The sequence below is a fragment of the Caretta caretta genome, chromosome 5 (genome assembly GCF_965140235.1).
Source record: "Caretta caretta isolate rCarCar2 chromosome 5, rCarCar1.hap1, whole genome shotgun sequence".
Lineage (NCBI taxonomy): Eukaryota > Metazoa > Chordata > Testudines > Cheloniidae > Caretta > Caretta caretta.
The window spans coordinates 25,510,426-25,528,404 of record NC_134210.1 but is presented as its reverse complement, the minus strand read 5'-3'; the positions used below and the strand labels follow the sequence as shown (position 1 = coordinate 25,528,404).

Genomic DNA, 17,979 nt, shown 5'->3' with positions numbered 1-17,979 from the left:
GTAAATAATTATTACTATTCTGCGTTTGCAAACCTGTTTCCAGAATTTGACATGAGTAATCTTGTATTTCATTTTCATTTGACATAAATCTCAGATGGTATTGTTCCTTTTCTGATTTTTAATGGACACATGTAATTATAAGTCATCATCTGCTTCAGCCTCCTTGACAGTGCCATTATTGAATAATCCAAGATACCCTAATTACAGGGGCCCCATACTACCCTGCGTAGTCTAAATCTGTAAAATAAAGCAACATCTTCCCCTCAGCGAGAAGAAACTACTTCCAATTTGGAAGGGGTCAGGAGTTGTGGCCTATAACAGCAGCAGAGCAGTGGGGAATGTTACAGATTCTGGGTGATCCCAGCAGAGTACTCTTTCTTCTGCCTAGCTCTCCAGTGTTCCCATTTCCAATAGGCCTGGTCTACATTTAAAATTTATATTGACTTAGCTGTGTTGCTCTGGGGATTAAAAAATTCACACCCCTGAATGCCACAGTCAAGCTACCAAACCCCTGATGTACACATGGCTAGGTGGAATTCTTCTGTCATGCTAGCTACTGCCATTCAGGGAGGCAGATTACCTACATTGACAGTAAACCCCCTTCCATCCGTAAGCATTGCTGTAGCAGCCGTAGTGTAGACATGGCCATAGAGGAATAGCTGCTAGTGAAGCTGTGCTGCCATTATCCCCCATCCTGGCAGTTGCTCCCACCCACACAAGGACCTGGAAGCATAGGGAGGGGCCAGTAGAAGATGCAAAGGAAAAGTTACAAGTGGTATCCATGTGAAAATCCAGCTAATCCCAAGTGGGGGGTGTCGTGGAGGGCAGCTGCCACCTCCCACCACTAAAGCTTTAGAAACCTAGCCATGAATGTTTAGAGTGAAAGGATCTCCTAACAGGACAGGGTCAGGTAGCAGACCCCCTGTTTCCACTTGTCAGCTTGTTTGGGGACTTTTTTTCCCCCTATTTTGCTCCCTTTTTGAGTATATAATGGATTGGAGCGTGTGGCTCAAGATGTGCAATCTTTTAGATCCTGAATATTACCCTGACATATCATAAGAACATGAGAACAGCCAGAGTGGGTGAGACCATAGGTCCATCTAGCCCAGTGTCCTCTCTCCGACAGTGGCCAATCCCAGGTACTTCAGAGAAAATGAACAGAACAGGGCAATTATCAAGTGATCCATCCCCTGTCGTCCACTCCCAGCTTCTGGCAATCAGAGACTAGGGACAGCCAGAGCATGGTTTTGCATCCCTGACCATCTTGACTAATAGCCACTAATGGACCTATCCTCCATGAACTTACCTCATTCTTTTTTGAACCCAGTTATAGTTTTGGCCATCACAACATCCCGTAGTAATGAATTCCATAGGTTGACTGTGCGTTGTGTTAAGAAATACTTCCTTTTGTTTGTTTTTAAACCTGATACCTATTAAGTTTTGTGGATGACCACAAGAGTTAGTTTTACATCCACAGGCACATACTTGTCTTTTCTTGGAACCTGCATCCTACCATATCTAGAATAAATCTGGTTTTTAATGTGTTTTCTTATGATGACTATCATTTGCTCTGAGTCACTTTAAAATATTCTTCTGAAATTACATTCACTTAATTACTTAGCAGCAGAACTAGCATGAACATGACTGTGGTGTAAAGAAAGAGTGATGGTTTCCAGCTACATTGCGATGACCTTTGTCATGTGACTATAGTTCGCTTTTGGATTAGGTTAAAGCCCTCAGACCTTTCACATTTGGTGACAAACACATTTCAGAGCTTGTTTTTTGTGTGGAGCCTTTTGTACCAAACTCTGCATTTTTGTATAGTTTTGGTCACCATCCGTATGGAACTTAACACAAACAACACCATGCCAGCGGATCAAGGAAAAAAATTATTCCCCTCTATTCGGCACTGATGAGGCCACATCTGGAGTACTGCATGCAGTTTGCCCCCCTCCTAATAGGTTGAATATTAGGAAAAACTATTTCACTAGGAGTGTGGTGAGAGGAGTGTGGTGAAGCACTGGAATGGGTTACCTAGGGAGGTGGTGGAATCTACATCCTTAGAGGTTTTTAAGGCCCAGCTTGACAAAGCCCTGGCTGGGATGATTTAGTTGGGGTTGGTCCTGCTTTGAGCATGGGATTGGACTAGAGGGCCTCCCGAGGTCCCTTCCAACTCTAATATTCTGTGGTTCTATGTGTCTTGCAGGAACAGATTTTTTTCAAGGTTATTGATTGGAAGTCACTGTGGAAGGGCAAAAGTACCTTGCAAAACAGATAGAATTTTGATTTTTCTTTGTTTTCTTTGCAATCAGGTGACATAGAGGGACTGGTTACTTCTATTACCTGGAAGTGTTAACCAGAGTGTTTTCATGGGACCTATTGCTTTCCTTTCTTTCCTTATGTTTTTCACACTTGTTCCAGCTCAGAACCATATGGTTATTTCCTGTGTGAGTGAATATGTTAGCCTGATTAACTCCAGAAGATTCTATAAATGGTCCACCCCTGCAATTCTTCTTCAAGCAAAACTCCCATTTGGAGACAAGATCGGTTGTTTATAAGCAATGCACAGCATTAACAGAAGCAAGGCAGAGGTTCTAGAAGAAATTAAGGCTAGATCCACAAAGGTAAGTGGTGCAACCCCTAGCACAATGGGATCCTGATGCATGACGAGGGCACCTGGGCACTAGGGTAGTAAAAATAAATAATTGTAATACTAACTGCCACTTTAGGTGCCTAAATCCAAAATTTAAATATTCAATATCCCTTCTCAGCTGCTGCCTAATTGTGTAGGCAACTAAATTTCTGCCTATGTGCATGTGCAAAGCCTCTGGAGTCCTAACGCAATTAACACTGTGAAGTTGCTCAGTGCCTAAACCCTGGGATTCATAAACTAGGCATTCCCCATCTATCTTACCTATGCAGCCTGATCCAGTATCTGGGCTTTGAGCACGCCAAACCCCCACAAAATGGGATAGTGGCCCTTTAAACCCAATAACCCAGTGGTTGAGCACTCACAAAGCCTGTGGGAGACTCAGGTTCAAATCTGCATTCTGCGGGATTTGGCACAGGGACTCCAACTCTGGTCTCTCACCTCCCAGGTGAGTGCCACAACCACCGGGATACAGGGTGTTCTGGAGTGAGCTTGTCTCCATCTCTCCTGTTGAAACTCTTCCACTTTGTATAAAATACTTAAATATTCATTGGGCCAGAGAGAGAGTGAGATGCTCTATAGTCTAGTAGTTAGCATGTTCATCTGGGAGACCAGGCTCCAGTGGCTGCTCCATGAACACATGACGGACCATTGGGCAGCCAGGTACAAGAGGAAGTGCTGACCTCACAAGGAAGCGCTGACCTGGCTTAGGGACCTAGCTCCAGGAGAGGGTTTATGGCTGTCAATCCTGAGTAGAGATAGGCACCTCGCTCCATCCCAGAGTTAGGTGCTTAACTACCTTTAAGGGATGGGACTTATGCCCTATTCCTCTCCTTGGCATTTTTTATTAGCCAGATTAGCTTGGTGCCTTCTGGGAATCCTATTCTTAGGCGCCTAACTATTCTGATGCATTGTAAAAAGCACCCAACTCGGGCACCTAACTCAGGATTCTGAGTTCCACTGCATGGTGGGGTGCCTAAAAGTTAGGTGTTGTAATGTTGATCCTAACACCCTGGATCTAGCCCTCAGCTTGCAAGATCTATTCCTGTATTGTACTGATATGACAACTCTGTACAGGGAGGGTTATTCTAGCAGACACTATTTTTATGTACTGTATCTTGCTACCTTTGGCTGACCCAGCATGCAGCTTTTTCTTCACCGTCATTGACTCATTTTCAGGTGAGATTAATTTTTAATATATTCTACATACTGTATGACATTTACCTATGAAAGAGCACTTTGAGATGCAAAGGAATCCTTTTAGAGAATTCAGATAAAGTGAAATTCTCTCTATACTGAAGTAAAATAAACATCCCTATGTGTTTTGGTACGTTGCAATGTGTGTGTTGAAATTCCAGTTACAGTGAATTTTCACTTATACTGAGCTAGTTCAGGTTGGGTGGGGGAGAGGGAGACTTCACTGTAACATGGTGTCACCTATCTTAGGAACTGTGACCACACTCTCAGAGAGCAGATCTTCTGTCTGTCACCTCCAGTCTGAGAGTTTAGACCACATGCTCCACTACCCAATCCCTGAGACCAGTGCCTACCCCTCAGACTTCCCTCATAGCTTAATCACATCCTCTCTCAGAACTCCATCCAAAGGTATGAGCCTTCTGGTTTACTTCTTTAAGAGTGGCATGTAAAGGTATAATGCTTAACATGAACACAGTTTCTGCATAAGATTCTAAGCCACGGTTGCTCTTTCTTTAATAGCAAGAAAAAGGCCCAGATCTACACAAAAATAAACCCCATCTGCATTTCCCTGCCTTAATTTCCTCACCGCTCTGAAGTATTCTTTGGGCTAGGGTCAGAGTCCTTTGGGGCCATCCAATGCCCTTTATTGGAATGCATGGTGTCCTGAAACTTGAGACTTCTGCCCCCAGCTCACCTCCTCTGACCTTGGCCAGTTTGTCTCCTTCCCCTCTCCTGCCCAAACTTCCTGTTTGGCTCATAGCCTTTCCCCTGTGAGTCCTTTCATAACCTTTAAATACCTTGCTCTGGTGATTTCCAGATCAGCCTTGATAGATGATTGCAGACCTCTACCAGGTGACATTGTTGCCAGCTGTCCTCTCCTCTGAGAAGCCAGTTCTTATGGCTAGAAGCCACTCACTTGCCTTCCTCTGGTCCATTACTCTCAGATCTGGAGGAGCCAGTTCAAGGAGCTGGTGAAGCAAGAGCATACTCTGGCACTGATGGCTGACAGCAGAAGCAACACAGCATATAATTGTTCAGGCACAGGTTCATAGACCGTATCCAACCTCGGGCCCACCAGATATGGGGTCTGTTATGTTACTCTCAGGCAAGGAGAAACCACACTCCAGCAGTCACAGATGTGTCCATCTCCAGAAGGGAAAGGAAATATAAAGGAATTTGGGGATTCTCCTTTTCTTCTCCCCCTTTTCTTGAACATACAAGTCAAACGATTCATTTTACATTAATTTTCATTTTGGGCCTATCTTTTTCCCCCGAGTGATCGTAACCTTGACATGAAAGCTACCAGCTGTCCCTTTTGTAGAAGTGATTCTCCAAACCCCATCTTACTGGCATCACATTGGATGGTTGCCTCTTCATTCACAACATAGTATTTCAGGATGGCATCGTTGGTCACCAGCTCCTTTATCTGCGTGATGGCTGCCTCATGTTGCGATAATAACCTCCATACAGCATCTTTGTCCAGGAGTTGCCTCAGGGGCTTGCACACGTGTGAGAGGTTTGGGAGAAATTTTGTTTGATAGTTTACAAATCTTAATAGTGTGGATGTCTTCTGTGTTGCTTTACCTTTTGGGGGTCAGGTCATATTGTCTGGAAGGTCAACAGTATGGTATTGTAGTCAAGTGCAATTTCGTCTTGGTTTTATTCACTTTTAGATTTACTTCCCCATCTCTTTCTAGCAGACAAATGAGGTTGTGCTTGTGATCTGCCATAGCTTCTGCCGTGATCTCCACATCCGTACACCAGAATGTCATAAGATGTGATGCTGATCCCTGTGAGTCGGGTTTGTACATCTTTATTACTGGGCTTCTCCAGCAAACTCCCTTGTGGTCTGGGGTGGCTCTGCAGCAGCCCTGCCCCAGTTTCCCATTCTCTGCCTGCTTCAGTAACTGTCATGGCTTGCTGTTGTAACTTATTGCAGTGATGTGGCTAATTCCTTAACAAAAATCCATCCCTTAAAGGGAAACAAAGTTCCTTACTCCACGTTCAAAACAAACAAAACACAAAGTCTCTGCCCCAGTCTCAAACTAGGTCCAGCTCCTCCTTCCCAAGGGATCTGACTCATGGGTGGCAGGTATCAAAGGCCGGGGAAGGCTGTGCCTCCCCAAACGGCTCTGTGTGGTCCCACCCACGCTCCGCCCCCAGGCTCCCTCCTGCTTCCCGCTGGCGCTCTGCACTCTTCCCTTGTGGCTGGAGCCCCAGGGCCAGGGCCAGCCTGAAGTCAGGGACTCCGGGCAGCTGGAGCCAGTGCTCACATGGCCAGCACGGTGTTCGGGGGCTGGGGGAAGGACAGGCTGCCCACCCTCCTGGTGCTGGGGTCTGCGCCACCCACTCGGCGCTCCAGGGTTTGGGGGGGCCACACTGCCCACCCAGTGGTCCAGGGCTGGGGGTGCTCGGATGGCCCGGGACTGGGGAGAAGGGTTCTGAGCTCTGGCAGGGGAAAAGGGGTTGGAGGGGCAGGGCCTCGAGCAGAAGGGGCGGGCTGGGCTGGGGGCTTGCATCCCCTCTGCCCAGGGTATAACTTCTCTCCTGTAATTCTTCTGCCTGACCTCTCGGCTCGGCTCTCAGCCCTTCTCAGGCTCTTTTCTGTCCTTCAGCCCCTCCTGGCTTCTTTGGTTTTCCTTGGCATTCTGCTTGTTATTTACATTATCCTAGTGGTATTATGATTGTGCCATTGTACAATTTTAATTTGACTTTGCTTGATTGCAATTTTGCTTTCTTCTCTTCCATAATGCTGAGGAAGGCTTTGTAGCCTAGCACATTCACTGAAGCCCCACTGTCAATTTGGAATGTTTTTATGTGTTGCTGCCTTGTCTCTGATGCTAGTCTGAGCTTTATTTTTGCTCTTTTTCACTGCATTAATGTCATGTATATGCAAAATTTCATCCTCTGAGTCACTGCTGACCTCCTCAATATGATGATTTTTTCTTCGCTTTTTTTTCTTGTCTACTAGATTTTGCATAATGATTTCTCTTGCCACAATTATTGGGTATGATGCTATATGTAAAGTATTTGCAACTATCATGTTTTTCTTTATAGTTCCCAGAAGTCATCCTTTACATTTAATCTTCTCTGCTGTATTTGATTTTGCCCAAATTTTGGTGTATTTTTCTTTGTATTTCATGCTCTCCCTGTGTTACTGGGTGAATTATCCCTGCGTCTGCTCCACTTGTGAACCTGTTCACTAACTTTGTACGTGTCTATAGCTTTTGGTAGAGTTAATGTGGGAGCTCTCATTCAAGCACCTACAACTTCCATTTCAATTATTCATGTATCACAAATTAGTTAATATTTTAAGATTTGATCATTGCATGAATCATCTTAGCAATATACTTATCTGTTTTCTCCAGATTCTTGATTACGCTTGTTGAAAAGATACCTTTTGTATATTGTAGACCTGGCTTGACATGAGAGATTAAACATGGGGCAAGTTTTATTTTTTCAAAGACAAGATTAGGGAGGTAGCTAGCAGGCTGAAAATGGAATGTTTGTGCTAAAATAAGTAAAAGGGTCAGTAAGCTAAAAGACAGAATGTTCGAGTTAGCTAAGATAAGAGAGGGAACATACAGGGAACCATTTACTAGGAACAGATAAAATGGACAAGAAAAGTTGAGAGCGTAAAGATGAGATAAAGATTAAAATCAAACATGGACAGCATGTGGACAGGCTGTACAGGGATTGTTTTTTATAAAGTAACTAGGCCAATCCCAAAACATGCGATGCAATGTATAGTGAATGTAATGTGATGTGTAAATGTATGGAAAGGAATGTTTTTTTGTGTAACTTTGGATATGTGGTATACCCTGTACTTATTCCCTATGTTTGAGTTTGATTAACTTAGCACAGCTTTGCTGTATACTAAATAAAGGAACTTGAGTGATGACACCGGTGTCGACTGAGTGCTTGGACTGAGTGGAAGAGGTCCCAGAGGCTACCCCAACATATATGACATTTTTTGAGGGTTGAAAATACTTTTGGACTACTTTTAGGATTTTACATAGGTCCTCCTGGTCTGCTGGTGACATATCCAGACACTGTTGGAACAGATTTCAGCCTTTGCCCATTACAGGTAATAGTGTAGCTGCTCTCATTTTGTTCTCCTTTTTATCCAGCCCCATTGCATTTTCATAGTTTTCCCATTGTGACCTAAAGAAAGTGCAGTTGCTAAACAAACCCTCTTTCACATCCAGCTGCTTAGGGGTAGGAACTGGTATGCTGCAATAATCCTTATTTTCTCTTTGATTAGTTTTGGGGTTTGGGGTTTTGCAATGTTCTTAGTTTCTGATTTCACATATCTGTAGAGGCTGACTCACTTCTGATACTATATTGTGTGTTCAAGTATAACATGAAAGAAAGAAGACAGTGCAACATTGAGGCTTTATTCCTTCCACCACTCTACTGTCTCTGTTCTATTCCATAGGCTCTACTGTCTCATCAAGCACCTTCTGAAAGCAGAGTCCTCTAAGTTCCTAGACACTATCCTATTTGTGTTAGCATACTGCCATACTATAACCCATCCTGGCAGGAAGCTATCTATCGTAATATTGTAGATTCAGGCAGCCCTCACAGCATAGGTTATCCTTGGTTCACTTTTTTAAGGTTATCTTTGTAAACATAGGGGCTAGAGAGTAGAATTTTATAAAACGATAGTTCAAATTCTGGTGCACAAGATGGCAGCCTCCACAAGATGGCAGAAAAAAGTATGAGATGTTCTTGTTCAACCCCTGGTCACCTCTTTCTCTCGTTACTCCAGCCTCTCTAAGTTGTCCATACTTATCGTCATACTTCTCAGTTCCTTCTCCATACCCCACTTGTTGTTTATTTATACATCACATTACTGTGTGTTGGAACTTTGAAGACTGCATGGCACCTTAAAAACATCTCTGCTATCATCTCCTTGTACATCGCATCCCACTCTTTATGTTCCACCCAATCATCCCTTCTCGTTGACCCATTTGTTTCCTTCATCCACTGCTTACTCTCTATCTTTCCATAAACCATACCACGTGCCTCAGATAGCAGTGCAGCTGCTTAAGTCCCTCCACATCTTCCTTTAGGGAACTTTTAAACCCTCACTTTTTCTGTGAAACATTCAAGTTCTAGTGGCCACTCCTCACTCTGTGTTTGGTCTTGTCTTCAACTATTTGTCTCTGTCCGATTAGATTCTTATCCCTTAAGGGCAGGAATCCTTTTTCTTGACTGGCACTGGCCTCTTACCATACAGTGCTATGTGTTTAGAATACTGTAAATAAAATTGTAGTTATGAACTACGTAAAGTTTTGACAGGGTGCGAATTTTGAATCACTCATAGAAAAGAATGCTCAGTAGTGTCTCTAAGAATATCATTCAGATCCATTTGCAATTTCAAATGAAGATGAACAAGGTTGTGTGAGCATTGAATCACTTTGGACTCATCTTAGCATCACCAATTATTACTGCAGTTAGAGAGATGGTACTAGGAATTTTATTATATTTTGAACATGTGATCAACTCTTTATTCTGAGCAGACTGAATACCTCCACAAAAGTAACTAAGGAGCTAATGTGTTAGTTTCTTTATGGAAATGATTTTGCCCTAGCTGTACAAACTTCAGAAGACCTCCATCACCATCAAGTTTTCCGAGGAAGGTAATAAACTGAAGAAAATAGAGTAAATGTACATAAGATCTTACATATATTTGCCAACTTTGTGAACAGTGATGCCAAAATTAATAGAATAAAACATTTCACTTACCTTGGACAAGTTTTGTCAAAATTGCCAACACTAATAAAAAGTTTTTAAAAAAAGAGGGGGGGGGAGAGAAAGAGAAGCCAAATTCTTTGTTGCAAAATAATTCCATTGAAGTCAATAAAGTTATGCCAGAAAAGAATTTGACCCAATTAGTTTGCTGTTATCACAGTATACTCATAGACTATGTTTACCGTACTGTGGTGGTATCCACTTTATTTTCCAGCTGTGAAAAATGTGCAAGCTATTGCTGGAACATCAAAGGGCTGGAAAAATTTCATCAACACCACCTTCAAGCTATTATGAATGTAAAGCAGCAAGATAAAATCATTAATAATCAGGTTCTGCAAAGAGATTGCACAACCATTGTTGATGCAATTCTTGTGCAAGCACAGCTTCGCTGGACAGGACACATCCTAAACATGGAGATCACCATTTTCCCAAAGAAGATGTGTTGAATAATTAACGTTAATGCCGAAAAGATCAGAGGAAGACATACAGAGATGTTATTATGAAAAAGAACCTTGGCCATTTTGACATTGATTATCAGCATGTGTGCAGTTGTAGTATCAAACTAGTCAGTAACATGCCAAAGTAACATGGGGCAGAGACTTTTAAAGCAAAGACATATTCATAAACAACAAAAGAAGGTATTTTGCCAGGAAGAGGGGGTGGGGCAGAAATTAAAGACACAACTAGGGAATGTTACTTTACTTCCTTGCCAACCTGTGGGAAGGTCTATAAATCAAAAAAAGGTTTTTTAGAATCTAAAAGTCTACAAAAGCTCTTGTGAAACCAGTAATCTCTGACACAAAGGATGACTGAAGTTTACTTTCCATATATAGCAATGACAAAAAACAAAGTTTATCTTGACCAAACTCATTATGTCACTCTTTATATGCCATTCTAAGCAACTCAGGTTAACACCAGACAAATTGCCTCTCTCTGCTACTCTATGGCTGACATACTTTACCATTCTAGTGCAGTGGAGTCTACTTATAACTGACTCTGAGTTCCTTTAAATTGCTAAAGAAGCTATACACTTTATTTCCACTTTTCAGTCTAGAAGTTTTAGTTTCAATAAAAGTGTAGCCTGGGGGGGGGGGGGGAATTCCTACTTGTGGATATTGGTGGTTTGTTTTCATTACTACGGAACACATATTTATTACTTTTAATTCATAATTTGCCACTAGGTATAGTGATTAGCTTTTAAAAAAAAGAGCTGTTGCTTTGGGGGATTTAGTTGGTTTGCAGATGGTTCACACTGCATTTTCTTCCCAACCATAAGTACTAGGTGTTAGGGGGCTTATTTCTTCACCCACTTACTTCCCTGGTCCTTCTCGCATGAACAGAGAGCAACAATACCCGAAGTCCAAAGGTGCAAACAATTCGATGTTTATTGGGGTGAACTTCCAGAAAGCATGATTCCAGTTTCCTTCCTTAGTGTCCCCTTTCCCAGCTCTGACACCACGAGCCTTACCTGTGTCCCTGTTTCCATTTCCCCCCCTTATCAAAACATGATTCCAATTTTCCCCACCGCCCCCTTCCTGATTGACTGCAGACTAGGTAGTAAAACTTGAGTTCTGCTTAGCTATACCTTAACCAATCATTTTACTGAAATTTAACTAACCAATCCTAACATATTGTAACATGATTATTTAACCAATTATATCCTACCACCTTAATTAGTTTACACCCAGCAAAATTAATTATACAGCAGACAGGAACAATCACAGAAAGCTCAGAGCTCAAGTATGAAACTGCAGAAAAACCTGAGAGTCTCTGGATTAATTTTAGAAGTGTGAGCAACAAGGGTGATGTCATTGTGGGAGTCTACTATAGACCACCAGACCAGGGGGATGAGGTGGACGAGGCTTTCTTCTGGCAACTCGCAGAAGTTACTAGATTGCAGGCCCTGGTTCTCATGGGAGACTTCAGTCACCCTGATACCTGCTGGGAGAGCAATACAGCGGTGCACAGGCAATCAAGGAAGTTTCTGGAAAATGTAGGGGACAATTTCCTGGTGCAAGTGCTGGAGGAACCAACTAGGGGCAGAGTTCTTCTTGACCTGCTGCTCACAAACCGGGAAGAATTAGTAGGGGAAGCAAAAGTGGATGGGAACCTGGGAGGCGGTGACCATGAAATGGTCGAGTTCAGGATCCTAACACAAGGAAGAAAGGAGAGCAGGAGAATACGGACCCTGGACTTCAGAAAAGCAGACTTTGACTCCCTCAGGGAACTGATGTGCAGGATCCCCTGGGAGAATAACATGAGGGGGAAAGGAGTCCAGGAGAGCTGGCTGTATTTTAAAGAATCCTTATTGAGGTTCCAGGGACAAACCATCCCGATGTGTAGAAAGAATAGTAAATATGGCAGGCGACCAGCTTGGCTTAACAGTGAAATCCTTACTGCTCTTAAATACAAAAAAGAAGCTTACAAGAAGTGGAAGATTGGACAAATGACCAGGGATGAGTATAAAAATATTGCTCGGGCTTGCAGGAGTGAAATCAGGAAGGCCAAATCACATCTGGAGTTGCAGCTAGCAAGAGATGTTAAGAGTAACAAGAAGGGTTTCTTCAGGTATGTTAGCAACAAGAAGAAAGTCAAGGAAAGTGTGGGCCCCTTACTGAATGAGGGAGGCAACCTAGTGACAGAGGATGTGGAAAAAGCTAATTTACTCAATGCTTTTTTTGCCTCTGTCTTCACGAACAAGGTCAGCTCCCAGACTACTGCACTGGGCAGCACAGCATGGGGAGAAGGTGACCAGCCCTCTGTGGAGAAAGAAGTGGTTCAGGACTATTTAGAAAAGCTGGACGAGCACAAGTCCATGGGGCCGGATGCGTTGCATCTGAGAGTGCTAAAGGAGTTGGCAGATGTGATTGCAGAGCCATTGGCCATTATCTTTGAAAACTCATGGCGATCGGGGGAGGTACCAGATGACTGGAAAAAGGCTAATGTAGTGCCCATCTTTAAAAAAGGGAAGAAGGAGGATCCTGGGAACTACAGGCCAGTCAGCCTCACCTCAGTCCCGGGAAAAATCATGGAGCAGGTCCTCAAGGAATCAATTCTGAAGCACTTAGAGGAGAGGAAAGTGATCAGGAACAGTCAGCATGGATTCACCAAGGGCAAGTCATACCTGACTAATCTAATTACCTTCTATGATGAGATAACTGGCTCTGTGGATGAAGGGAAAGCAGTGGACGTGTTGTTCCTTGACTTTAGCAAAGCTTTTGACATGGTCTCCCACAGTATTCTTGCCAGCAAGTTAAAGAAGTATGGGCTGGATGAATGGACTATAAGTTGGGTAGAAAGTTGGCTAGATTGTTGGGCTCAACGGGTAGTGATCAATGGCTCCATGTCTAGTTGGCAGCCGGTATCAAGTGGAGTGCCCCAGGGGTCGGTCCTGGGGCCAGTTTTGTTCAATATCTTCATAAATGATCTGGAGGATGGTGTGGATTGCACCCTCAGCAAGTTTGCAGATGACACTAAACTGGGAGGAGTGGTAGATATGCTGGAGGGTAGGGATAGGATTCAGAGGAACCTAGACAAATTGGAGGATTGGGCCAAAAGAAATCTGATGAGGTTCAACAAGGAGAAGTGCAGAGTCCTGCACTTAGGACGGAAGAATCCAATGCACCGCTACAGACTAGGGACCGAATGGCTCGGCAGCAGTTCTGCAGAAAAGGACCTAGGGGTTACAGTGGACAAGAAGTTGGATATGAGTCAACAGTGTGCCCTTGTTGCCAAGAAGGCCAATGGCATTTTGGGCTGTATAAGTAGGGGCATTGCCAGCAGATCAAGGGACGTGATCGTTCCCCTCTATTCGACATTGGTGAGGCCTCATCTGGAGTACTGTGTCCAGTTTTGGGCCCCACACTACAAGAAGGATGTGGAAAAATTGGAAAGAGTCCAGCGGAGGGCAACAAAAATGACTAGGGGACTGGAACACATGACTTATGAGGAGAGGCTGAGGGAACAGGGGATGTTTAGTCTTCAGAAGAGAAGAATGAGGGGGGATTTGATAGCTGCTTTCAACTACCTGAAAGGGGGTTCCAAAGAGGATGGCTCTAGACTGTTCTCAGTGGTAGCAGATGGACAGAACAAGGAGTAATGGTCTCAAGTTGCAGTGGGGGAGATTAGGTTGGGTATTAGGAAAAACTTTTTCACTAGGAGGGTGGTGAAACACTGGAATGCGTTACCTAGGGTGGTGGTGGAATCTCCTTCCTTAGAAGTTTTTAAGGTCAGGCTTGACAAAGCCCTGGCTGGGATGATTTAGTCGGGGATCGGTCCTGCTTTGAGCAGGGGGTTGGACTAGATGACCTCCTGAGGTCCCTTCCAACCCTGATATTCTATGATTCTATGAACCAGACAGAGATTATACAGACAAACAATGGGAAATGGGACTACAATGATAGAACAACACAGAAATGAGGATTTCACATCCCAGCTATTGATAAGTGAGTTCTTGCCAGACAGGATGCTATCAAACTAAATTTCCTTTTACATCTTCTACGCACTTCCCTTTCTCTGGAGGTGATAGGCATTATCAGGGCAGGATTGTATTCCTAACAGCCCAATAGCACCTTATTTCAATGTGACTAGTTTGGAATGTGAGGATGTGACCATTCGCTTCCCAGCTTATGGCTGCCTTTGTTGCTTAGCCAATGGCCTTAGCCAAAGAACAGGGCCTCAGACTGTCACAGTAAGAGAAGGCCCTTACACCGGCAGACAGTGATTTTGATTCTTTCTTTTGTACCTCTATAACTAGCTAAGTGATAAGAATACACCTAAATTAGAGTACAGGCCTTTACAGACAGGCCTGAATATCTATATCCTAACACTAGGCACCATTTTAAAAGAAAAGTTTGGATCATGGAGCACAAGATGGCAGCCACCACAAACAAGTGCCAGCTTGCCAAGTCATCGTGAGTCAGCCTGATTTGACCTGTGGCACTCCTTTGATGGCTCTACTGGAAAAACCAAGTAGGTCATCTGAATTCAGTTGAAAATAATGATTGAATTTTGGATTGCTGAGCATTTCCAGTAATTGACAAACTATTTATTTTGCATAGCCTTAGTTTTGGGATTCATTTGCTCTAGGATTAAAGTAACATAAGGAGCCGACTCTGTTTGAGGCGGTATAGCAGAGTAAGATTCTGTTGGCAAGAAACCTGATTCATTTTCATTTTGAACTTTAGCTTTGCATTTGACTTTGGACACAGGAGGGGCTTGTATTTTATCTGTAAAAAACAGTAAATAAATATCAGCTGCCAGCTAATTCCCACCACAGACTATCAGCAGTCACACTACACACACTGAGACTATTTTTTTCCTCACAACTAAGTTGTTTTGTGTTGCTTTACTAAGGGATAGTCTCTGCAAATCACCACCACTGGAATTAGAGAGACAAGGTGGGAGAGGTAATATCTTTTACCGGAACAACTTTAAAAGACATTACCTCACCGAACTTGTTTCTCTAATATCTTGGGGCAGACAGGGCTATAAGAACACTGCATACCAGACATCTGTGTGCTCCTTATGTCACCCATGGAGCTATGTTGTTCAACAAGTCTTTAATGTTGTCAAGCCACCTTTTCTTTCCTCTTTCCTTTAACCACTTTTTCATTACAGAACTGCCCAATTGACTTTTTTACCCTTTAGATTTTAGATTTTTGGCCTTTGCTCAAGGTTCCTCATAGAATCATAGACTATCAGGGTTGGAAGGGACCTCAGGAGGTCATCTAGTCCAAACCCCTGCTCAAAGCAGTTCCAATCCCCAACCAATCTATTGGTGCCAAGTTGTTCTAGGCATTGGGCTCAATGCAGGGCATATTTCATATGAAATCAGAATGTGGTTTGTAAGTGTTGAGAAGTAGGTCTGACACTTCTTTCAAAGCAACCTTCTGTTTTTTCTGACTTCTTTCCTAATTTAGATTATCCACATCCATATTTCCAAGGTTTTCTAAGAAGGCATAATTCTGTACAATTTTTTTTTCTTTTTGTGTGTTCAATTTCCACATTTCTTGTGTCAGCCTGTTCAAGTTTGAAATTTGCTCTGACAAGCAAGCTGTTCTCCAATGGCAGAGACAAAACATTTTAACAGAAAAAATTATATAAACTTTTTTGATCCCTGACTTTACATAGTGTACAACCTTTAATACATTATTGTCAGTTCTTCTCAGACCACTAGCACAGAGTTGTTGAAAATGGCTTGACTTTCTGCATTTCCTTTTGACAATTAGTAGTAGTACTAATGGGTTGTTCATCCTATCTCTCCTTTACATATTTCTCTTTTGGATATGTGAAATTCTCAGAATTCCCTATGAATGTAGGTAATGAGCGGCGAACAGAGGAGAGGCAAACAGAGAGAGTTTGTCTGGGAACCGTCCGAGAGGACCTACAGTGAGTGCTGCATTAGGGGGGCTGTGTTGTGAGCTGGTGGGGTGAATATCCGAGTGTCTGTCTGCTGTGACCATTTGTTTGACCAGAGCTAGTTGCAGGGACTGTTTGACCGTGTGGTTGTTTGTTTGAAAAGCGAGAAATGAGAGTGCTTTGTTCCAGGTGGTCCTAGAGTGATTGATTCGAGGAAAGGCTTTGAGCTGAAGCAATTGCTTCGAGCCAGCAGCCTTATCAAAAAGCAGCCAGTGAGTGAGCAGAGAAGAGGCAAACAGGGGACAGGGAGTTTGCCTTGGAGTTCGCCTGAGGGGAGTTCCCACAAAGTTTTTGCCTTTTGGGCTTCTGTGAGCAGTAAATACAACATCTGAAGAGACTCTTAGAAGGAAGACAATATGGATAGTGAGCGATCAGCTGTTGTGATCTGCACAGGATGTGCCATGTTTTTCTTTCTCCCAGAGGATAGAAAAAACTTCATTTGTACGAAGTGCAAGCTGGTCTCCAAACTGGAAGAGAAGGTTAAAGGACTAGAGACCCAAGTATCAACCCTGCATTGCATCAGAGAAAACGAAGACTGTCTGGATAGAAGTCAGCATTTGGTACTGCAGGCACAGCATGCTGAAGAATCAGAGAGGGCAGTGCAGAACGGGGAAGAAAATTGCAGCATGTGACCTTCAGAAGAAGAAAGAGGAGAACTCAGGTACCCCCAATGCAGATAGAGGTAAGAAACAGTTTTCAGGCTCTCTGCACAAGTACTACGGCAGAGAATGGTTTGGAAGAGTCATCTGAAGGAAGGGATCAGAAGGAGACCCCATTGACTGGAAGGTCTGGGATGCATTTTCCTATGGATGGGGGCTCCACGACCACCACTCCCAAGAGGAGGAGATGGGTGGTGGTGGTCAGGGACTCCTTCCTAAGGGGGACGGAGTCATCCATCTGCTGTCCAGACTGGGAAACTCGAGAAGTGTGCTGCTTGCCTGGAGCTAGAATTCAGGATGTGATGGAGTGTCTGCCGAGACTGACCAAGCCTTCAGACTGCTACCCCTTCCTACTTCTCCATGTGGGCACCAATGATACTGCCAAGAATGACCTTGAGTGGGTCACTGCAGACTTTGTGGTTCTGGGAAGAGGGATAAAGGAGTTTGAGGCACAAGTCTTGTTCTCGTCCATCCTCTCTCTTGAAGGAAAAGGCCCAGGTAGGAACCATTGAACTGTGGAGGTAAAGGCATGGTTACACAGGTGGTGTTGGAGAGACAGCTTTGGATTCTTCAACCATGGGATGTTGTTGCAGGAAGGATTGCTAGGAAGAGATAGGATCCACCTAACGAAGAGAGGGAAGAGCATCTTCATGGGCAGGCTTGCTATCCTAGTGAGGGGAGGCTTTAAACTAGGTTCGCCAGGGGATGGAGACCTAAGCCCTGAGGTAAGTGGGGAAGTGGGGTAGCGGGAGGAAACACAAGGAGGACGGTGCAACAGGGGAGGCCTCCTGATTCATACTGAGAAAGTAGGGCAATTGGCTAGTTATTTTAGGTGCCTGTACACAAATGCAAGAAGCCTGGGAAACAAGCAGGAAGAATTGGAATTCCTGGCAGAGTCAAGGAACTGTGATGTGACTGGAATAACAGAGACTTGGTGAGGTAACTCACTGACTGGAGCACTGTCATGGATGGGTTTAAACTGTTCAGGAAGGACAGGTGGCGGAGATAAGGTGGAGGAGTTGCACTGTATGTAACAGAGCAGTATGATTGCTCAGAGCTCCAGTATGAAACGGGAGAAAAGCCTGTTGAGAGACTTTGGGTTAAATTTAGAGGCAAGAGCAACAAGGGTGATGTCATTGTGGGCATCTGCTATAGGTCACCAGACCAGGAGGAAGAGGTAGACAAGGCTTTCTTCGGACAACTAACAGAAATTTCCGGATCATAGGCCCTGTTTCTCATGGGGGACTTCAATCACTCTGACATCTGCTGGGAGAGCAATAAAGCAATGCACAAACA

The 17,979-nt window shown here is 43.7% G+C and overlaps 1 protein-coding gene across 3 annotated transcripts in view; it reads left to right on the top strand.

Moving 5' to 3' along the window:
- PRLR (prolactin receptor) overlaps window positions 1-17,979 on the top strand; it is a 322,433-nt gene that overhangs the window by 39,513 nt on the left and 264,941 nt on the right. For all 3 annotated transcript variants that reach the window (XM_075128420.1, XM_075128422.1, XM_075128421.1), the window contains 2 exons: window positions 2,422-2,624; window positions 5,545-5,639. The gene's annotated coding sequence lies outside the window, so the exon portion shown is untranslated. The remainder of the gene's footprint in view (window positions 1-2,421; window positions 2,625-5,544; window positions 5,640-17,979) is intronic.